General features: G+C 44.8%; 20 non-coding genes across 20 annotated transcripts; all 20 read right to left on the bottom strand.

Annotated features, from left to right (window-relative positions):
• Positions 1 to 334: 334 nt before the first annotated feature.
• On the bottom strand, positions 335 to 406 carry TRNAD-GUC (transfer RNA aspartic acid (anticodon GUC)). The gene has a single exon. It is a non-coding gene; the product is annotated as a tRNA-Asp (tRNA).
• A 3,266-nt stretch (positions 407 to 3,672) lies between these two features.
• TRNAD-GUC (transfer RNA aspartic acid (anticodon GUC)) lies at positions 3,673 to 3,744 on the bottom strand. Its single transcript has one exon. It is a non-coding gene; the product is annotated as a tRNA-Asp (tRNA).
• Positions 3,745 to 4,154: 410 nt separating this feature from the next.
• Positions 4,155 to 4,226, bottom strand: TRNAD-GUC (transfer RNA aspartic acid (anticodon GUC)). The gene has a single exon. It is a non-coding gene; the product is annotated as a tRNA-Asp (tRNA).
• Positions 4,227 to 4,904: 678 nt separating this feature from the next.
• TRNAD-GUC (transfer RNA aspartic acid (anticodon GUC)) lies at positions 4,905 to 4,976 on the bottom strand. Its single transcript has one exon. It is a non-coding gene; the product is annotated as a tRNA-Asp (tRNA).
• A 410-nt stretch (positions 4,977 to 5,386) lies between these two features.
• On the bottom strand, positions 5,387 to 5,458 carry TRNAD-GUC (transfer RNA aspartic acid (anticodon GUC)). The gene has a single exon. It is a non-coding gene; the product is annotated as a tRNA-Asp (tRNA).
• A 410-nt stretch (positions 5,459 to 5,868) lies between these two features.
• Positions 5,869 to 5,940, bottom strand: TRNAD-GUC (transfer RNA aspartic acid (anticodon GUC)). Its single transcript has one exon. It is a non-coding gene; the product is annotated as a tRNA-Asp (tRNA).
• A 2,320-nt stretch (positions 5,941 to 8,260) lies between these two features.
• Positions 8,261 to 8,332, bottom strand: TRNAD-GUC (transfer RNA aspartic acid (anticodon GUC)). The gene has a single exon. It is a non-coding gene; the product is annotated as a tRNA-Asp (tRNA).
• A 410-nt stretch (positions 8,333 to 8,742) lies between these two features.
• On the bottom strand, positions 8,743 to 8,814 carry TRNAD-GUC (transfer RNA aspartic acid (anticodon GUC)). Its single transcript has one exon. It is a non-coding gene; the product is annotated as a tRNA-Asp (tRNA).
• A 678-nt stretch (positions 8,815 to 9,492) lies between these two features.
• TRNAD-GUC (transfer RNA aspartic acid (anticodon GUC)) lies at positions 9,493 to 9,564 on the bottom strand. The gene has a single exon. It is a non-coding gene; the product is annotated as a tRNA-Asp (tRNA).
• An 892-nt stretch (positions 9,565 to 10,456) lies between these two features.
• Positions 10,457 to 10,528, bottom strand: TRNAD-GUC (transfer RNA aspartic acid (anticodon GUC)). The gene has a single exon. It is a non-coding gene; the product is annotated as a tRNA-Asp (tRNA).
• A 410-nt stretch (positions 10,529 to 10,938) lies between these two features.
• On the bottom strand, positions 10,939 to 11,010 carry TRNAD-GUC (transfer RNA aspartic acid (anticodon GUC)). Its single transcript has one exon. It is a non-coding gene; the product is annotated as a tRNA-Asp (tRNA).
• An 892-nt stretch (positions 11,011 to 11,902) lies between these two features.
• On the bottom strand, positions 11,903 to 11,974 carry TRNAD-GUC (transfer RNA aspartic acid (anticodon GUC)). The gene has a single exon. It is a non-coding gene; the product is annotated as a tRNA-Asp (tRNA).
• Positions 11,975 to 12,384: 410 nt separating this feature from the next.
• On the bottom strand, positions 12,385 to 12,456 carry TRNAD-GUC (transfer RNA aspartic acid (anticodon GUC)). The gene has a single exon. It is a non-coding gene; the product is annotated as a tRNA-Asp (tRNA).
• A 410-nt stretch (positions 12,457 to 12,866) lies between these two features.
• Positions 12,867 to 12,938, bottom strand: TRNAD-GUC (transfer RNA aspartic acid (anticodon GUC)). Its single transcript has one exon. It is a non-coding gene; the product is annotated as a tRNA-Asp (tRNA).
• A 410-nt stretch (positions 12,939 to 13,348) lies between these two features.
• Positions 13,349 to 13,420, bottom strand: TRNAD-GUC (transfer RNA aspartic acid (anticodon GUC)). The gene has a single exon. It is a non-coding gene; the product is annotated as a tRNA-Asp (tRNA).
• A 410-nt stretch (positions 13,421 to 13,830) lies between these two features.
• On the bottom strand, positions 13,831 to 13,902 carry TRNAD-GUC (transfer RNA aspartic acid (anticodon GUC)). The gene has a single exon. It is a non-coding gene; the product is annotated as a tRNA-Asp (tRNA).
• Positions 13,903 to 14,794: 892 nt separating this feature from the next.
• On the bottom strand, positions 14,795 to 14,866 carry TRNAD-GUC (transfer RNA aspartic acid (anticodon GUC)). Its single transcript has one exon. It is a non-coding gene; the product is annotated as a tRNA-Asp (tRNA).
• A 410-nt stretch (positions 14,867 to 15,276) lies between these two features.
• Positions 15,277 to 15,348, bottom strand: TRNAD-GUC (transfer RNA aspartic acid (anticodon GUC)). The gene has a single exon. It is a non-coding gene; the product is annotated as a tRNA-Asp (tRNA).
• A 410-nt stretch (positions 15,349 to 15,758) lies between these two features.
• Positions 15,759 to 15,830, bottom strand: TRNAD-GUC (transfer RNA aspartic acid (anticodon GUC)). Its single transcript has one exon. It is a non-coding gene; the product is annotated as a tRNA-Asp (tRNA).
• A 1,365-nt stretch (positions 15,831 to 17,195) lies between these two features.
• On the bottom strand, positions 17,196 to 17,267 carry TRNAD-GUC (transfer RNA aspartic acid (anticodon GUC)). The gene has a single exon. It is a non-coding gene; the product is annotated as a tRNA-Asp (tRNA).
• Positions 17,268 to 17,638: the final 371 nt, after the last annotated feature.

Below are 17,638 nucleotides of genomic sequence, written 5' to 3' on the forward strand. Positions count from 1 at the left end.
CATACGCAGATGTTCTGCCAAAAGAAAAATAGCTTCCACAGATGATATCTTGAGTCATCTAACTGCAAAGTCCAGCTAAAGAAATCTCAAGTCTGACAAATCAGACTTTTTCTCTTTCCCCAAAGGTAAAGCTGCAGTGATTCCTGGGGACAAAGCGCTGTTTGGAGGTGAAATGCAGAAAAACATAACCTGGTGTTGTAAACAGTACATAGGCAAGAGGATAGCAAAGTGGCATGCTTCTTAGCATTTAGCAGGAAGCACTTCTTCTTGAGATGGACTTTGTCAAAGATGGCGACAGTCTTGGGAAATAGCTTCGTAGAAAACGAGAAAAGCACTCCCCGTCGGGGAATCGAACCCCGGTCTCCCGCGTGACAGGCGGGGATACTCACCACTATACTAACGAGGAAAAAGCTGATGAAAGCATGGCCGTATTCGGGCAGACCCATTTACTCTTGGGACTAATAGAATTTTGCCCATTTACACATACGCAGATGTTCTGCCAAAAGAAAAATAGCTTCCACAGATGATATCTTGAGTCATCTAACTGCAAAGTCCAGCTAAAGAAATCTCAAGTCTGACAAATCAGACTTTTTCTCTTTCCCCAAAGGTAAAGCTGCAGTGATTCCTGGGGACAAAGCGCTGTTTGGAGGTGAAATGCAGAAAAACATAACCTGGTGTTGTAAACAGTACATAGGCAAGAGGATAGCAAAGTGGCATGCTTCTTAGCATTTAGCAGGAAGCACTTCTTCTTGAGATGGACTTTGTCAAAGATGGCGACAGTCTTGGGAAATAGCTTCGTAGAAAACGAGAAAAGCACTCCCCGTCGGGGAATCGAACCCCGGTCTCCCGCGTGACTACTCGCCACTATACTAACGAGGAAGAAGCTGATGAAAGCATGGCAGTATTCGGGCAGACCCATTTACTCTTGGGACCGATAGAATTTTGCCCATTTACACATACGCAGATGTTCTGCCAAAAGAAAAATAGCTTCCACAGATGATATCTTGAGTCATCTAACTGCAAAGTCCAGCTAAAGAAATCTCAAGTCTGACAAATCAGACTTTTTCTCTTTCCCCAAAGGTAAAGCTGCAGTGATTCCTGGGGACAAAGCGCTGTTTGGAGGTGAAATGCAGAAAAACATAACCTGGTGTTGTAAACAGTACATAGGCAAGAGGATAGCAAAGTGGCATGCTTCTTAGCATTTAGCAGGAAGCACTTCTTCTTGAGATGGACTTTGTCAAAGATGGTGACAGTCTTGGGAAATAGCTTTGTAGAAAACGAGAAAAGCACTCCCTGTCGGGGAATCGAACCCCGGTCTCCCGCGTGACTACTCGCCACTATACTAACGAGGAAGAAGCTGATGAAAGCATGGCAGTATTCGGGCAGACCCATTTACTCTTGGGACCGATAGAATTTTGCCCATTTACACATACGCAGATGTTCTGCCAAAAGAAAAATAGCTTCCACAGATGATATCTTGAGTCATCTAACTGCAAAGTCCAGCTAAAGAAATCTCAAGTCTGACAAATCAGACTTTTTCCTTTTCCCCAAAGGTAAAGCTGCAGTGATTCCTGGGGACAAAGCGCTGTTTGGAGGTGAAATGCAGAAAAACATAACCTGGTGTTGTAAATAGTACATAGGCAAGAGGATAGCAAAGTGGCATGCTTCTTAGCATTTAGCAGGAAGCACTTCTTCTTGAGATGGACTTTGTCAAAGATGGCGACAGTCTTTGGAAATAGCTTCGTAGAAAACGAGAAAAGCACTCCCCGTCGGGGAATCGAACCCCAGTCTCCCGCGTGACAGGCGGGGATACTCACCACTATACTAACGAGGAAGAAGCTGATGAAAGCATGGCAGTATTCGGGCGGACCCATTTACTCTTGGGACCGATAGAATTTTGCCCATTTACACATACGCAGATGTTCTGCCAAAAGAAAAATAGCTTCCACAGATGATATCTTGAGTCATCTAACTGCAAAGTCCAGCTAAAGAAATCTCAAGTCTGACAAATCAGACTTTTTCTCTTTCCCCAAAGGTAAAGCTGCAGTGATTCCTGGGGACAAAGCGCTGTTTGGAGGTGAAATGCAGAAAAACATAACCTGGTGTTGTAAATAGTACATAGGCAAGAGGATAGCAAAGTGGCATGCTTCTTAGCATTTAGCAGGAAGCACTTCTTCTTGAGATGGACTTTGTCAAAGATGGCGACAGTCTTGGGAAATAGCTTCGTAGAAAACGAGAAAAGCACTCCCCGTCGGGGAATCGAACCCCGGTCTCCCGCGTGACTACTCGCCACTATACTAACGAGGAAGAAGCTGATGAAAGCATGGCAGTATTCGGGCAGACCCATTTACTCTTGGGACCGATAGAATTTTGCCCATTTACACATACGCAGATGTTCTGCCAAAAGAAAAATAGCTTCCACAGATGATATCTTGAGTCATCTAACTGCAAAGTCCAGCTAAAGAAATCTCAAGTCTGACAAATCAGACTTTTTCCTTTTCCCCAAAGGTAAAGCTGCAGTGATTCCTGGGGACAAAGCGCTGTTTGGAGGTGAAATGCAGAAAAACATAACCTGGTGTTGTAAATAGTACATAGGCAAGAGGATAGCAAAGTGGCATGCTTCTTAGCATTTAGCAGGAAGCACTTCTTCTTGAGATGGACTTTGTCAAAGATGGCGACAGTCTTTGGAAATAGCTTCGTAGAAAACGAGAAAAGCACTCCCCGTCGGGGAATCGAACCCCGGTCTCCCGCGTGACAGGCAGGGATACTCACCACTATACTAACGAGGAAGAAGCTGATGAAAGCATGGCAGTATTCGGGCGGACCCATTTACTCTTGGGACCGATAGAATTTTGCCCATTTACACATACGCAGATGTTCTGCCAAAAGAAAAATAGCTTCCACAGATGATATCTTGAGTCATCTAACTGCAAAGTCCAGCTAAAGAAATCTCAAGTCTGACAAATCAGACTTTTTCTCTTTCCCCAAAGGTAAAGCTGCAGTGATTCCTGGGGACAAAGCGCTGTTTGGAGGTGAAATGCAGAAAAACATAACCTGGTGTTGTAAATAGTACATAGGCAAGAGGATAGCAAAGTGGCATGCTTCTTAGCATTTAGCAGGAAGCACTTCTTCTTGAGATGGACTTTGTCAAAGATGGCGACAGTCTTGGGAAATAGCTTCGTAGAAAACGAGAAAAGCACTCCCCGTCGGGGAATCGAACCCCGGTCTCCCGCGTGACTACTCGCCACTATACTAACGAGGAAGAAGCTGATGAAAGCATGGCAGTATTCGGGCAGACCCATTTACTCTTGGGACCGATAGAATTTTGCCCATTTACACATACGCAGATGTTCTGCCAAAAGAAAAATAGCTTCCACAGATGATATCTTGAGTCATCTAACTGCAAAGTCCAGCTAAAGAAATCTCAAGTCTGACAAATCAGACTTTTTCCTTTTCCCCAAAGGTAAAGCTGCAGTGATTCCTGGGGACAAAGCGCTGTTTGGAGGTGAAATGCAGAAAAACATAACCTGGTGTTGTAAATAGTACATAGGCAAGAGGATAGCAAAGTGGCATGCTTCTTAGCATTTAGCAGGAAGCACTTCTTCTTGAGATGGACTTTGTCAAAGATGGCGACAGTCTTTGGAAATAGCTTCGTAGAAAACGAGAAAAGCACTCCCCGTCGGGGAATCGAACCCCGGTCTCCCGCGTGACAGGCGGGGATACTCACCACTATACTAACGAGGAAGAAGCTAATGAAAGCATGGCAGTATTCGGGCGGACCCATTTACTCTTGGGACCGATAGAATTTTGCCCATTTACACATACGCAGATGTTCTGCCAAAAGAAAAATAGCTTCCACAGATGATATCTTGAGTCATCTAACTGCAAAGTCCAGCTAAAGAAATCTCAAGTCTGACAAATCAGACTTTTTCCTTTTCCCCAAAGGTAAAGCTGCAGTGATTCCTGGGGACAAAGCGCTGTTTGGAGGTGAAATGCAGAAAAACATAACCTGGTGTTGTAAACAGTACATAGGCAAGAGGATAGCAAAGTGGCATGCTTCTTAGCATTTAGCAGGAAGCACTTCTTCTTGAGATGGACTTTGTCAAAGATGGCGACAGTCTTGGGAAATAGCTTCGTAGAAAACGAGAAAAGCACTCCCCGTCGGGGAATCGAACCCCGGTCTCCCGCGTGACAGGCGGGGATACTCACCACTATACTAACGAGGAAGAAGCTGATGAAAGCATGGCAGTATTCGGGCGGACCCATTTACTCTTGGGACCGATAGAATTTTGCCCATTTACACATACGCAGATGTTCTGCCAAAAGAAAAATAGCTTCCACAGATGATATCTTGAGTCATCTAACTGCAAAGTCCAGCTAAAGAAATCTCAAGTCTGACAAATCAGACTTTTTCTCTTCCTCGTTAGTATAGTGGTGAGTAACCCCGGTCTCCCGCGTGACAGGCGGGGATACTCACCACTATACTAACGAGGAAGAAGCTGATGAAAGCATGGCAGTATTCGGGCGGACCCATTTACTCTTGGGACCGATAGAATTTTGCCCATTTACACATACGCAGATGTTTTGCCAAAAGAAAAATAGCTTCCACAGATGATATCTTGAGTCATCTAACTGCAAAGTCCAGCTAAAGAAATCTCAAGTCTGACAAATCAGACTTTTTCTCTTTCCCCAAAGGTAAAGCTGCAGTGATTCCTGGGGACAAAGCGCTGTTTGGAGGTGAAATGCAGAAAAACATAACCTGGTGTTGTAAATAGTACATAGGCAAGAGGATAGCAAAGTGGCATGCTTCTTAGCATTTAGCAGGAAGCACTTCTTCTTGAGATGGACTTTGTCAAAGATGGCGACAGTCTTTGGAAATAGCTTCGTAGAAAACGAGAAAAGCACTCCCCGTCGGGGAATCGAACCCCGGTCTCCCGCGTGACAGGCGGGGATACTCACCACTATACTAACGAGGAAGAAGCTGATGAAAGCATGGCAGTATTCGGGCGGACCCATTTACTCTTGGGACCGATAGAATTTTGCCCATTTACACATACGCAGATGTTCTGCCAAAAGAAAAATAGCTTCCACAGATGATATCTTGAGTCATCTAACTGCAAAGTCCAGCTAAAGAAATCTCAAGTCTGACAAATCAGACTTTTTCTCTTTCCCCAAAGGTAAAGCTGCAGTGATTCCTGGGGACAAAGCGCTGTTTGGAGGTGAAATGCAGAAAAACATAACCTGGTGTTGTAAATAGTACATAGGCAAGAGGATAGCAAAGTGGCATGCTTCTTAGCATTTAGCAGGAAGCACTTCTTCTTGAGATGGACTTTGTCAAAGATGGCGACAGTCTTGGGAAATAGCTTCGTAGAAAACGAGAAAAGCACTCCCCGTCGGGGAATCGAACCCCGGTCTCCCGCGTGACAGGCGGGGATACTCACCACTATACTAACGAGGAAGAAGCTGATGAAAGCATGGCAGTATTCGGGCGGACCCATTTACTCTTGGGACCGATAGAATTTTGCCCATTTACACATACGCAGATGTTCTGCCAAAAGAAAAATAGCTTCCACAGATGATATCTTGAGTCATCTAACTGCAAAGTCCAGCTAAAGAAATCTCAAGTCTGACAAATCAGACTTTTTCCTTTTCCCCAAAGGTAAAGCTGCAGTGATTCCTGGGGACAAAGAGCTGTTTGGAGGTGAAATGCAGAAAAACATAACCTGGTGTTGTAAATAGTACATAGGCAAGAGGATAGCAAAGTGGCATGCTTCTTAGCATTTAGCAGGAAGCACTTCTTCTTGAGATGGACTTTGTCAAAGATGGCGACAGTCTTGGGAAATAGCTTCGTAGAAAACGAGAAAAGCACTCCCCGTCGGGGAATCGAACCCCGGTCTCCCGCGTGACAGGCGGGGATACTCACCACTATACTAACGAGGAAGAAGCTGATGAAAGCATGGCAGTATTCGGGCGGACCCATTTACTCTTGGGACCGATAGAATTTTGCCCATTTACACATACGCAGATGTTCTGCCAAAAGAAAAATAGCTTCCACAGATGATATCTTGAGTCATCTAACTGCAAAGTCCAGCTAAAGAAATCTCAAGTCTGACAAATCAGACTTTTTCTCTTTCCCCAAAGGTAAAGCTGCAGTGATTCCTGGGGACAAAGCGCTGTTTGGAGGTGAAATGCAGAAAAACATAACCTGGTGTTGTAAATAGTACATAGGCAAGAGGATAGCAAAGTGGCATGCTTCTTAGCATTTAGCAGGAAGCACTTCTTCTTGAGATGGACTTTGTCAAAGATGGCGACAGTCTTTGGAAATAGCTTCGTAGAAAACGAGAAAAGCACTCCCCGTCGGGGAATCGAACCCCGGTCTCCCGCGTGACAGGCAGGGATACTCACCACTATACTAACGAGGAAGAAGCTGATGAAAGCATGGCAGTATTCGGGCGGACCCATTTACTCTTGGGACCGATAGAATTTTGCCCATTTACACATACGCAGATGTTCTGCCAAAAGAAAAATAGCTTCCACAGATGATATCTTGAGTCATCTAACTGCAAAGTCCAGCTAAAGAAATCTCAAGTCTGACAAATCAGACTTTTTCTCTTTCCCCAAAGGTAAAGCTGCAGTGATTCCTGGGGACAAAGCGCTGTTTGGAGGTGAAATGCAGAAAAACATAACCTGGTGTTGTAAATAGTACATAGGCAAGAGGATAGCAAAGTGGCATGCTTCTTAGCATTTAGCAGGAAGCACTTCTTCTTGAGATGGACTTTGTCAAAGATGGCGACAGTCTTGGGAAATAGCTTCGTAGAAAACGAGAAAAGCACTCCCCGTCGGGGAATCGAACCCCGGTCTCCCGCGTGACTACTCGCCACTATACTAACGAGGAAGAAGCTGATGAAAGCATGGCAGTATTCGGGCAGACCCATTTACTCTTGGGACCGATAGAATTTTGCCCATTTACACATACGCAGATGTTCTGCCAAAAGAAAAATAGCTTCCACAGATGATATCTTGAGTCATCTAACTGCAAAGTCCAGCTAAAGAAATCTCAAGTCTGACAAATCAGACTTTTTCCTTTTCCCCAAAGGTAAAGCTGCAGTGATTCCTGGGGACAAAGCGCTGTTTGGAGGTGAAATGCAGAAAAACATAACCTGGTGTTGTAAATAGTACATAGGCAAGAGGATAGCAAAGTGGCATGCTTCTTAGCATTTAGCAGGAAGCACTTCTTCTTGAGATGGACTTTGTCAAAGATGGCGACAGTCTTTGGAAATAGCTTCGTAGAAAACGAGAAAAGCACTCCCCGTCGGGGAATCGAACCCCGGTCTCCCGCGTGACAGGCAGGGATACTCACCACTATACTAACGAGGAAGAAGCTGATGAAAGCATGGCAGTATTCGGGCGGACCCATTTACTCTTGGGACCGATAGAATTTTGCCCATTTACACATACGCAGATGTTCTGCCAAAAGAAAAATAGCTTCCACAGATGATATCTTGAGTCATCTAACTGCAAAGTCCAGCTAAAGAAATCTCAAGTCTGACAAATCAGACTTTTTCTCTTTCCCCAAAGGTAAAGCTGCAGTGATTCCTGGGGACAAAGCGCTGTTTGGAGGTGAAATGCAGAAAAACATAACCTGGTGTTGTAAATAGTACATAGGCAAGAGGATAGCAAAGTGGCATGCTTCTTAGCATTTAGCAGGAAGCACTTCTTCTTGAGATGGACTTTGTCAAAGATGGCGACAGTCTTGGGAAATAGCTTCGTAGAAAACGAGAAAAGCACTCCCCGTCGGGGAATCGAACCCCGGTCTCCCGCGTGACTACTCGCCACTATACTAACGAGGAAGAAGCTGATGAAAGCATGGCAGTATTCGGGCAGACCCATTTACTCTTGGGACCGATAGAATTTTGCCCATTTACACATACGCAGATGTTCTGCCAAAAGAAAAATAGCTTCCACAGATGATATCTTGAGTCATCTAACTGCAAAGTCCAGCTAAAGAAATCTCAAGTCTGACAAATCAGACTTTTTCCTTTTCCCCAAAGGTAAAGCTGCAGTGATTCCTGGGGACAAAGCGCTGTTTGGAGGTGAAATGCAGAAAAACATAACCTGGTGTTGTAAATAGTACATAGGCAAGAGGATAGCAAAGTGGCATGCTTCTTAGCATTTAGCAGGAAGCACTTCTTCTTGAGATGGACTTTGTCAAAGATGGCGACAGTCTTTGGAAATAGCTTCGTAGAAAACGAGAAAAGCACTCCCCGTCGGGGAATCGAACCCCGGTCTCCCGCGTGACAGGCGGGGATACTCACCACTATACTAACGAGGAAGAAGCTAATGAAAGCATGGCAGTATTCGGGCGGACCCATTTACTCTTGGGACCGATAGAATTTTGCCCATTTACACATACGCAGATGTTCTGCCAAAAGAAAAATAGCTTCCACAGATGATATCTTGAGTCATCTAACTGCAAAGTCCAGCTAAAGAAATCTCAAGTCTGACAAATCAGACTTTTTCCTTTTCCCCAAAGGTAAAGCTGCAGTGATTCCTGGGGACAAAGCGCTGTTTGGAGGTGAAATGCAGAAAAACATAACCTGGTGTTGTAAACAGTACATAGGCAAGAGGATAGCAAAGTGGCATGCTTCTTAGCATTTAGCAGGAAGCACTTCTTCTTGAGATGGACTTTGTCAAAGATGGCGACAGTCTTGGGAAATAGCTTCGTAGAAAACGAGAAAAGCACTCCCCGTCGGGGAATCGAACCCCGGTCTCCCGCGTGACAGGCGGGGATACTCACCACTATACTAACGAGGAAGAAGCTGATGAAAGCATGGCAGTATTCGGGCGGACCCATTTACTCTTGGGACCGATAGAATTTTGCCCATTTACACATACGCAGATGTTCTGCCAAAAGAAAAATAGCTTCCACAGATGATATCTTGAGTCATCTAACTGCAAAGTCCAGCTAAAGAAATCTCAAGTCTGACAAATCAGACTTTTTCTCTTCCTCGTTAGTATAGTGGTGAGTAACCCCGGTCTCCCGCGTGACAGGCGGGGATACTCACCACTATACTAACGAGGAAGAAGCTGATGAAAGCATGGCAGTATTCGGGCGGACCCATTTACTCTTGGGACCGATAGAATTTTGCCCATTTACACATACGCAGATGTTTTGCCAAAAGAAAAATAGCTTCCACAGATGATATCTTGAGTCATCTAACTGCAAAGTCCAGCTAAAGAAATCTCAAGTCTGACAAATCAGACTTTTTCTCTTTCCCCAAAGGTAAAGCTGCAGTGATTCCTGGGGACAAAGCGCTGTTTGGAGGTGAAATGCAGAAAAACATAACCTGGTGTTGTAAATAGTACATAGGCAAGAGGATAGCAAAGTGGCATGCTTCTTAGCATTTAGCAGGAAGCACTTCTTCTTGAGATGGACTTTGTCAAAGATGGCGACAGTCTTTGGAAATAGCTTCGTAGAAAACGAGAAAAGCACTCCCCGTCGGGGAATCGAACCCCGGTCTCCCGCGTGACAGGCGGGGATACTCACCACTATACTAACGAGGAAGAAGCTGATGAAAGCATGGCAGTATTCGGGCGGACCCATTTACTCTTGGGACCGATAGAATTTTGCCCATTTACACATACGCAGATGTTCTGCCAAAAGAAAAATAGCTTCCACAGATGATATCTTGAGTCATCTAACTGCAAAGTCCAGCTAAAGAAATCTCAAGTCTGACAAATCAGACTTTTTCTCTTTCCCCAAAGGTAAAGCTGCAGTGATTCCTGGGGACAAAGCGCTGTTTGGAGGTGAAATGCAGAAAAACATAACCTGGTGTTGTAAATAGTACATAGGCAAGAGGATAGCAAAGTGGCATGCTTCTTAGCATTTAGCAGGAAGCACTTCTTCTTGAGATGGACTTTGTCAAAGATGGCGACAGTCTTGGGAAATAGCTTCGTAGAAAACGAGAAAAGCACTCCCCGTCGGGGAATCGAACCACGGTCTCCCGCGTGACAGGCGGGGATACTCACCACTATACTAACGAGGAAGAAGCTGATGAAAGCATGGCAGTATTCGGGCGGACCCATTTACTCTTGGGACCGATAGAATTTTGCCCATTTACACATACGCAGATGTTCTGCCAAAAGAAAAATAGCTTCCACAGATGATATCTTGAGTCATCTAACTGCAAAGTCCAGCTAAAGAAATCTCAAGTCTGACAAATCAGACTTTTTCCTTTTCCCCAAAGGTAAAGCTGCAGTGATTCCTGGGGACAAAGAGCTGTTTGGAGGTGAAATGCAGAAAAACATAACCTGGTGTTGTAAATAGTACATAGGCAAGAGGATAGCAAAGTGGCATGCTTCTTAGCATTTAGCAGGAAGCACTTCTTCTTGAGATGGACTTTGTCAAAGATGGCGACAGTCTTGGGAAATAGCTTCGTAGAAAACGAGAAAAGCACTCCCCGTCGGGGAATCGAACCCCGGTCTCCCGCGTGACAGGCGGGGATACTCACCACTATACTAACGAGGAAGAAGCTGATGAAAGCATGGCAGTATTCGGGCGGACCCATTTACTCTTGGGACCGATAGAATTTTGCCCATTTACACATACGCAGATGTTCTGCCAAAAGAAAAATAGCTTCCACAGATGATATCTTGAGTCATCTAACTGCAAAGTCCAGCTAAAGAAATCTCAAGTCTGACAAATCAGACTTTTTCTCTTTCCCCAAAGGTAAAGCTGCAGTGATTCCTGGGGACAAAGCGCTGTTTGGAGGTGAAATGCAGAAAAACATAACCTGGTGTTGTAAATAGTACATAGGCAAGAGGATAGCAAAGTGGCATGCTTCTTAGCATTTAGCAGGAAGCACTTCTTCTTGAGATGGACTTTGTCAAAGATGGCGACAGTCTTTGGAAATAGCTTCGTAGAAAACGAGAAAAGCACTCCCCGTCGGGGAATCGAACCCCGGTCTCCCGCGTGACAGGCGGGGATACTCACCACTATACTAACGAGGAAGAAGCTAATGAAAGCATGGCAGTATTCGGGCGGACCCATTTACTCTTGGGACCGATAGAATTTTGCCCATTTACACATACGCAGATGTTCTGCCAAAAGAAAAATAGCTTCCACAGATGATATCTTGAGTCATCTAACTGCAAAGTCCAGCTAAAGAAATCTCAAGTCTGACAAATCAGACTTTTTCCTTTTCCCCAAAGGTAAAGCTGCAGTGATTCCTGGGGACAAAGAGCTGTTTGGAGGTGAAATGCAGAAAAACATAACCTGGTGTTGTAAATAGTACATAGGCAAGAGGATAGCAAAGTGGCATGCTTCTTAGCATTTAGCAGGAAGCACTTCTTCTTGAGATGGACTTTGTCAAAGATGGCGACAGTCTTGGGAAATAGCTTCGTAGAAAACGAGAAAAGCACTCCCCGTCGGGGAATCGAACCCCGGTCTCCCGCGTGACTGGCGGGGATACTCACCACTATACTAACGAGGAAGAAGCTGATGAAAGCATGGCAGTATTCGGGCGGACCCATTTACTCTTGGGACCGATAGAATTTTGCCCATTTACACATACGCAGATGTTCTGCCAAAAGAAAAATAGCTTCCACAGATGATATCTTGAGTCATCTAACTGCAAAGTCCAGCTAAAGAAATCTCAAGTCTGACAAATCAGACTTTTTCTCTTTCCCCAAAGGTAAAGCTGCAGTGATTCCTGGGGACAAAGCGCTGTTTGGAGGTGAAATGCAGAAAAACATAACCTGGTGTTGTAAATAGTACATAGGCAAGAGGATAGCAAAGTGGCATGCTTCTTAGCATTTAGCAGGAAGCACTTCTTCTTGAGATGGACTTTGTCAAAGATGGCGACAGTCTTGGGAAATAGCTTCGTAGAAAACGAGAAAAGCACTCCCCGTCGGGGAATCGAACCCCGGTCTCCCGCGTGACAGGCGGGGATACTCACCACTATACTAACGAGGAAGAAGCTGATGAAAGCATGGCAGTATTCGGGCGGACCCATTTACTCTTGGGACCGATAGAATTTTGCCCATTTACACATACGCAGATGTTCTGCCAAAAGAAAAATAGCTTCCACAGATGATATCTTGAGTCATCTAACTGCAAAGTCCAGCTAAAGAAATCTCAAGTCTGACAAATCAGACTTTTTCTCTTTCCCCAAAGGTAAAGCTGCAGTGATTCCTGGGGACAAAGCGCTGTTTGGAGGTGAAATGCAGAAAAACATAACCTGGTGTTGTAAATAGTACATAGGCAAGAGGATAGCAAAGTGGCATGCTTCTTAGCATTTAGCAGGAAGCACTTCTTCTTGAGATGGACTTTGTCAAAGATGGCGACAGTCTTTGGAAATAGCTTCGTAGAAAACGAGAAAAGCACTCCCCGTCGGGGAATCGAACCCCGGTCTCCCGCGTGACAGGCGGGGATACTCACCACTATACTAACGAGGAAGAAGCTAATGAAAGCATGGCAGTATTCGGGCGGACCCATTTACTCTTGGGACCGATAGAATTTTGCCCATTTACACATACGCAGATGTTCTGCCAAAAGAAAAATAGCTTCCACAGATGATATCTTGAGTCATCTAACTGCAAAGTCCAGCTAAAGAAATCTCAAGTCTGACAAATCAGACTTTTTCCTTTTCCCCAAAGGTAAAGCTGCAGTGATTCCTGGGGACAAAGAGCTGTTTGGAGGTGAAATGCAGAAAAACATAACCTGGTGTTGTAAATAGTACATAGGCAAGAGGATAGCAAAGTGGCATGCTTCTTAGCATTTAGCAGGAAGCACTTCTTCTTGAGATGGACTTTGTCAAAGATGGCGACAGTCTTGGGAAATAGCTTCGTAGAAAACGAGAAAAGCACTCCCCGTCGGGGAATCGAACCCCGGTCTCCCGCGTGACAGGCGGGGATACTCACCACTATACTAACGAGGAAGAAGCTGATGAAAGCATGGCAGTATTCGGGCGGACCCATTTACTCTTGGGACCGATAGAATTTTGCCCATTTACACATACGCAGATGTTCTGCCAAAAGAAAAATAGCTTCCACAGATGATATCTTGAGTCATCTAACTGCAAAGTCCAGCTAAAGAAATCTCAAGTCTGACAAATCAGACTTTTTCTCTTTCCCCAAAGGTAAAGCTGCAGTGATTCCTGGGGACAAAGCGCTGTTTGGAGGTGAAATGCAGAAAAACATAACCTGGTGTTGTAAATAGTACATAGGCAAGAGGATAGCAAAGTGGCATGCTTCTTAGCATTTAGCAGGAAGCACTTCTTCTTGAGATGGACTTTGTCAAAGATGGCGACAGTCTTTGGAAATAGCTTCGTAGAAAACGAGAAAAGCACTCCCCGTCGGGGAATCGAACCCCGGTCTCCCGCGTGACAGGCGGGGATACTCACCACTATACTAACGAGGAAGAAGCTAATGAAAGCATGGCAGTATTCGGGCGGACCCATTTACTCTTGGGACCGATAGAATTTTGCCCATTTACACATACGCAGATGTTCTGCCAAAAGAAAAATAGCTTCCACAGATGATATCTTGAGTCATCTAACTGCAAAGTCCAGCTAAAGAAATCTCAAGTCTGACAAATCAGACTTTTTCCTTTTCCCCAAAGGTAAAGCTGCAGTGATTCCTGGGGACAAAGAGCTGTTTGGAGGTGAAATGCAGAAAAACATAACCTGGTGTTGTAAATAGTACATAGGCAAGAGGATAGCAAAGTGGCATGCTTCTTAGCATTTAGCAGGAAGCACTTCTTCTTGAGATGGACTTTGTCAAAGATGGCGACAGTCTTGGGAAATAGCTTCGTAGAAAACGAGAAAAGCACTCCCCGTCGGGGAATCGAACCCCGGTCTCCCGCGTGACAGGCGGGGATACTCACCACTATACTAACGAGGAAGAAGCTGATGAAAGCATGGCAGTATTCGGGCGGACCCATTTACTCTTGGGACCGATAGAATTTTGCCAATTTACACATACGCAGATGTTCTGCCAAAAGAAAAATAGCTTCCACAGATGATATCTTGAGTCATCTAACTGCAAAGTCCAGCTAAAGAAATCTCAAGTCTGACAAATCAGACTTTTTCTCTTTCCCCAAAGGTAAAGCTGCAGTGATTCCTGGGGACAAAGCGCTGTTTGGAGGTGAAATGCAGAAAAACATAACCTGGTGTTGTAAATAGTACATAGGCAAGAGGATAGCAAAGTGGCATGCTTCTTAGCATTTAGCAGGAAGCACTTCTTCTTGAGATGGACTTTGTCAAAGATGGCGACAGTCTTGGGAAATAGCTTCGTAGAAAACGAGAAAAGCACTCCCCGTCGGGGAATCGAACCCCGGTCTCCCGCGTGACAGGCGGGGATACTCACCACTATACTAACGAGTAAGAAGCTGATGAAAGCATGGCAGTATTCGGGCAGACCCATTTACTCTTGGGACCGATAGAATTTTGCCCATTTACACATACGCAGATGTTCTGCCAAAAGAAAAATAGCTTCCACAGATGATATCTTGAGTCATCTAACTGCAAAGTCCAGCTAAAGAAATCTCAAGTCTGACAAATCAGACTTTTTCCTTTTCCCCAAAGGTAAAGCTGCAGTGATTCCTGGGGACAAAGAGCTGTTTGGAGGTGAAATGCAGAAAAACATAACCTGGTGTTGTAAATAGTACATAGGCAAGAGGATAGCAAAGTGGCATGCTTCTTAGCATTTAGCAGGAAGCACTTCTTCTTGAGATGGACTTTGTCAAAGATGGCGACAGTCTTGGGAAATAGCTTCGTAGAAAACGAGAAAAGCACTCCCCGTCGGGGAATCGAACCCCGGTCTCCCGCGTGACAGGCGGGGATACTCACCACTATACTAACGAGGAAGAAGCTGATGAAAGCATGGCAGTATTCGGGCGGACCCATTTACTCTTGGGACCGATAGAATTTTGCCCATTTACACATACGCAGATGTTCTGCCAAAAGAAAAATAGCTTCCACAGATGATATCTTGAGTCATCTAACTGCAAAGTCCAGCTAAAGAAATCTCAAGTCTGACAAATCAGACTTTTTCTCTTTCCCCAAAGGTAAAGCTGCAGTGATTCCTGGGGACAAAGCGCTGTTTGGAGGTGAAATGCAGAAAAACATAACCTGGTGTTGTAAATAGTACATAGGCAAGAGGATAGCAAAGTGGCATGCTTCTTAGCATTTAGCAGGAAGCACTTCTTCTTGAGATGGACTTTGTCAAAGATGGCGACAGTCTTTGGAAATAGCTTCGTAGAAAACGAGAAAAGCACTCCCCGTCGGGGAATCGAACCCCGGTCTCCCGCGTGACAGGCGGGGATACTCACCACTATACTAACGAGGAAGAAGCTAATGAAAGCATGGCAGTATTCGGGCGGACCCATTTACTCTTGGGACCGATAGAATTTTGCCCATTTACACATACGCAGATGTTCTGCCAAAAGAAAAATAGCTTCCACAGATGATATCTTGAGTCATCTAACTGCAAAGTCCAGCTAAAGAAATCTCAAGTCTGACAAATCAGACTTTTTCTCTTTCCCCAAAGGTAAAGCTGCAGTGATTCCTGGGGACAAAGCGCTGTTTGGAGGTGAAATGCAGAAAAACATAACCTGGTGTTGTAAATAGTACATAGGCAAGAGGATAGCAAAGTGGCATGCTTCTTAGCATTTAGCAGGAAGCACTTCTTCTTGAGATGGACTTTGTCAAAGATGGCGACAGTCTTGGGAAATAGCTTCGTAGAAAACGAGAAAAGCACTCCCCGTCGGGGAATCGAACCCCGGTCTCCCGCGTGACAGGCGGGGATACTCACCACTATACTAACGAGGAAGAAGCTGATGAAAGCATGGCAGTATTCGGGCGGACCCATTTACTCTTGGGACCGATAGAATTTTGCCCATTTACACATACGCAGATGTTCTGCCAAAAGAAAAATGGCTTCCACAGATGATATCTTGAGTCATCTAACTGCAAAGTCCAGCTAAAGAAATCTCAAGTCTGACAAATCAGACTTTTTCTCTTTCCCCAAAGGTAAAGCTGCAGTGATTCCTGGGGACAAAGCGCTGTTTGGAGGTGAAATGCAGAAAAACATAACCTGGTGTTGTAAATAGTGCATAGGCAAGAGGATAGCAAAGTGGCATGCTTCTTAGCATTTAGCAGGAAGCACTTCTTCTTGAGATGGACTTTGTCAAAGATGGCGACAGTCTTGGGAAATAGCTTCGTAGAAAACGAGAAAAGCACTCCCCGTCGGGGAATCGAACCCCGGTCTCCCGCGTGACTACTTGCCACTATACTAACGAGGAAGAAGCTGATGAAAGCATGGCAGTATTCGGGCAGACCCATTTACTCTTGGGACCGATAGAATTTTGCCCATTTACACATACGCAGATGTTCTGCCAAAAGAAAAATAGCTTCCACAGATGATATCTTGAGTCATCTAACTGCAAAGTCCAGCTAAAGAAATCTCAAGTCTGACAAATCAGACTTTTTCCTTTTCCCCAAAGGTAAAGCTGCAGTGATTCCTGGGGACAAAGCGCTGTTTGGAGGTGAAATGCAGAAAAACATAACCAGGTGTTGTAAACAGTACATAGGCAAGAGGATAGCAAAGTGGCATGCTTCTTAGCATTTAGCAGGAAGCACTTCTTCTTGAGATGGACTTTGTCAAAGATGGCGACAGTCTTGGGAAATAGCTTCGTAGAAAACGAGAAAAGCACTCCCCGTCGGGGAATCGAACCCCGGTCTCCCGCGTGACAGGCGGGGATACTCACCACTATACTAATGAGGAAGAAGCTGATGAAAGCATGGCAGTATTCGGGCGGACCCATTTACTCTTGGGACCGATAGAATTTTGCCCATTTACACATACGCAGATGTTCTGCCAAAAGAAAAATAGCTTCCACAGATGATATCTTGAGTCATCTAATTGCAAAGTCCAGCTAAAGAAATCTCAAGTCTGACAAATCAGACTTTTTCCTTTTCCCCAAAGGTAAAGCTGCAGTGATTCCTGGGGACAAAGAGCTGTTTGGAGGTGAAATGCAGAAAAACATAACCTGGTGTTGTAAATAGTACATAGGCAAGAGGATAGCAAAGTGGCATGCTTCTTAGCATTTAGCAGGAAGCACTTCTTCTTGAGATGGACTTTGTCAAAGATGGCGACAGTCTTGGGAAATAGCTTCGTAGAAAACGAGAAAAGCACTCCCCGTCGGGGAATCGAACCCCGGTCTCCCGCGTGACAGGCGGGGATACTCACCACTATACTAACGAGGAAGAAGCTGATGAAAGCATGGCAGTATTCGGGCGGACCCATTTACTCTTGGGACCGATAGAATTTTGCCCATTTACACATACGCAGATGTTCTGCCAAAAGAAAAATGGCTTCCACAGATGATATCTTGAGTCATCTAACTGCAAAGTCCAGCTAAAGAAATCTCAAGTCTGACAAATCAGACTTTTTCTCTTTCCCCAAAGGTAAAGCTGCAGTGATTCCTGGGGACAAAGCGCTGTTTGGAGGTGAAATGCAGAAAAACATAACCTGGTGTTGTAAATAGTACATAGGCAAGAGGATAGCAAAGTGGCATGCTTCTTAGCATTTAGCAGGAAGCACTTCTTCTTGAGATGGACTTTGTCAAAGATGGCGA

This window comes from Eleutherodactylus coqui, chromosome 11, assembly GCF_035609145.1.
Source record: "Eleutherodactylus coqui strain aEleCoq1 chromosome 11, aEleCoq1.hap1, whole genome shotgun sequence".
Lineage (NCBI taxonomy): Eukaryota > Metazoa > Chordata > Amphibia > Anura > Eleutherodactylidae > Eleutherodactylus > Eleutherodactylus coqui.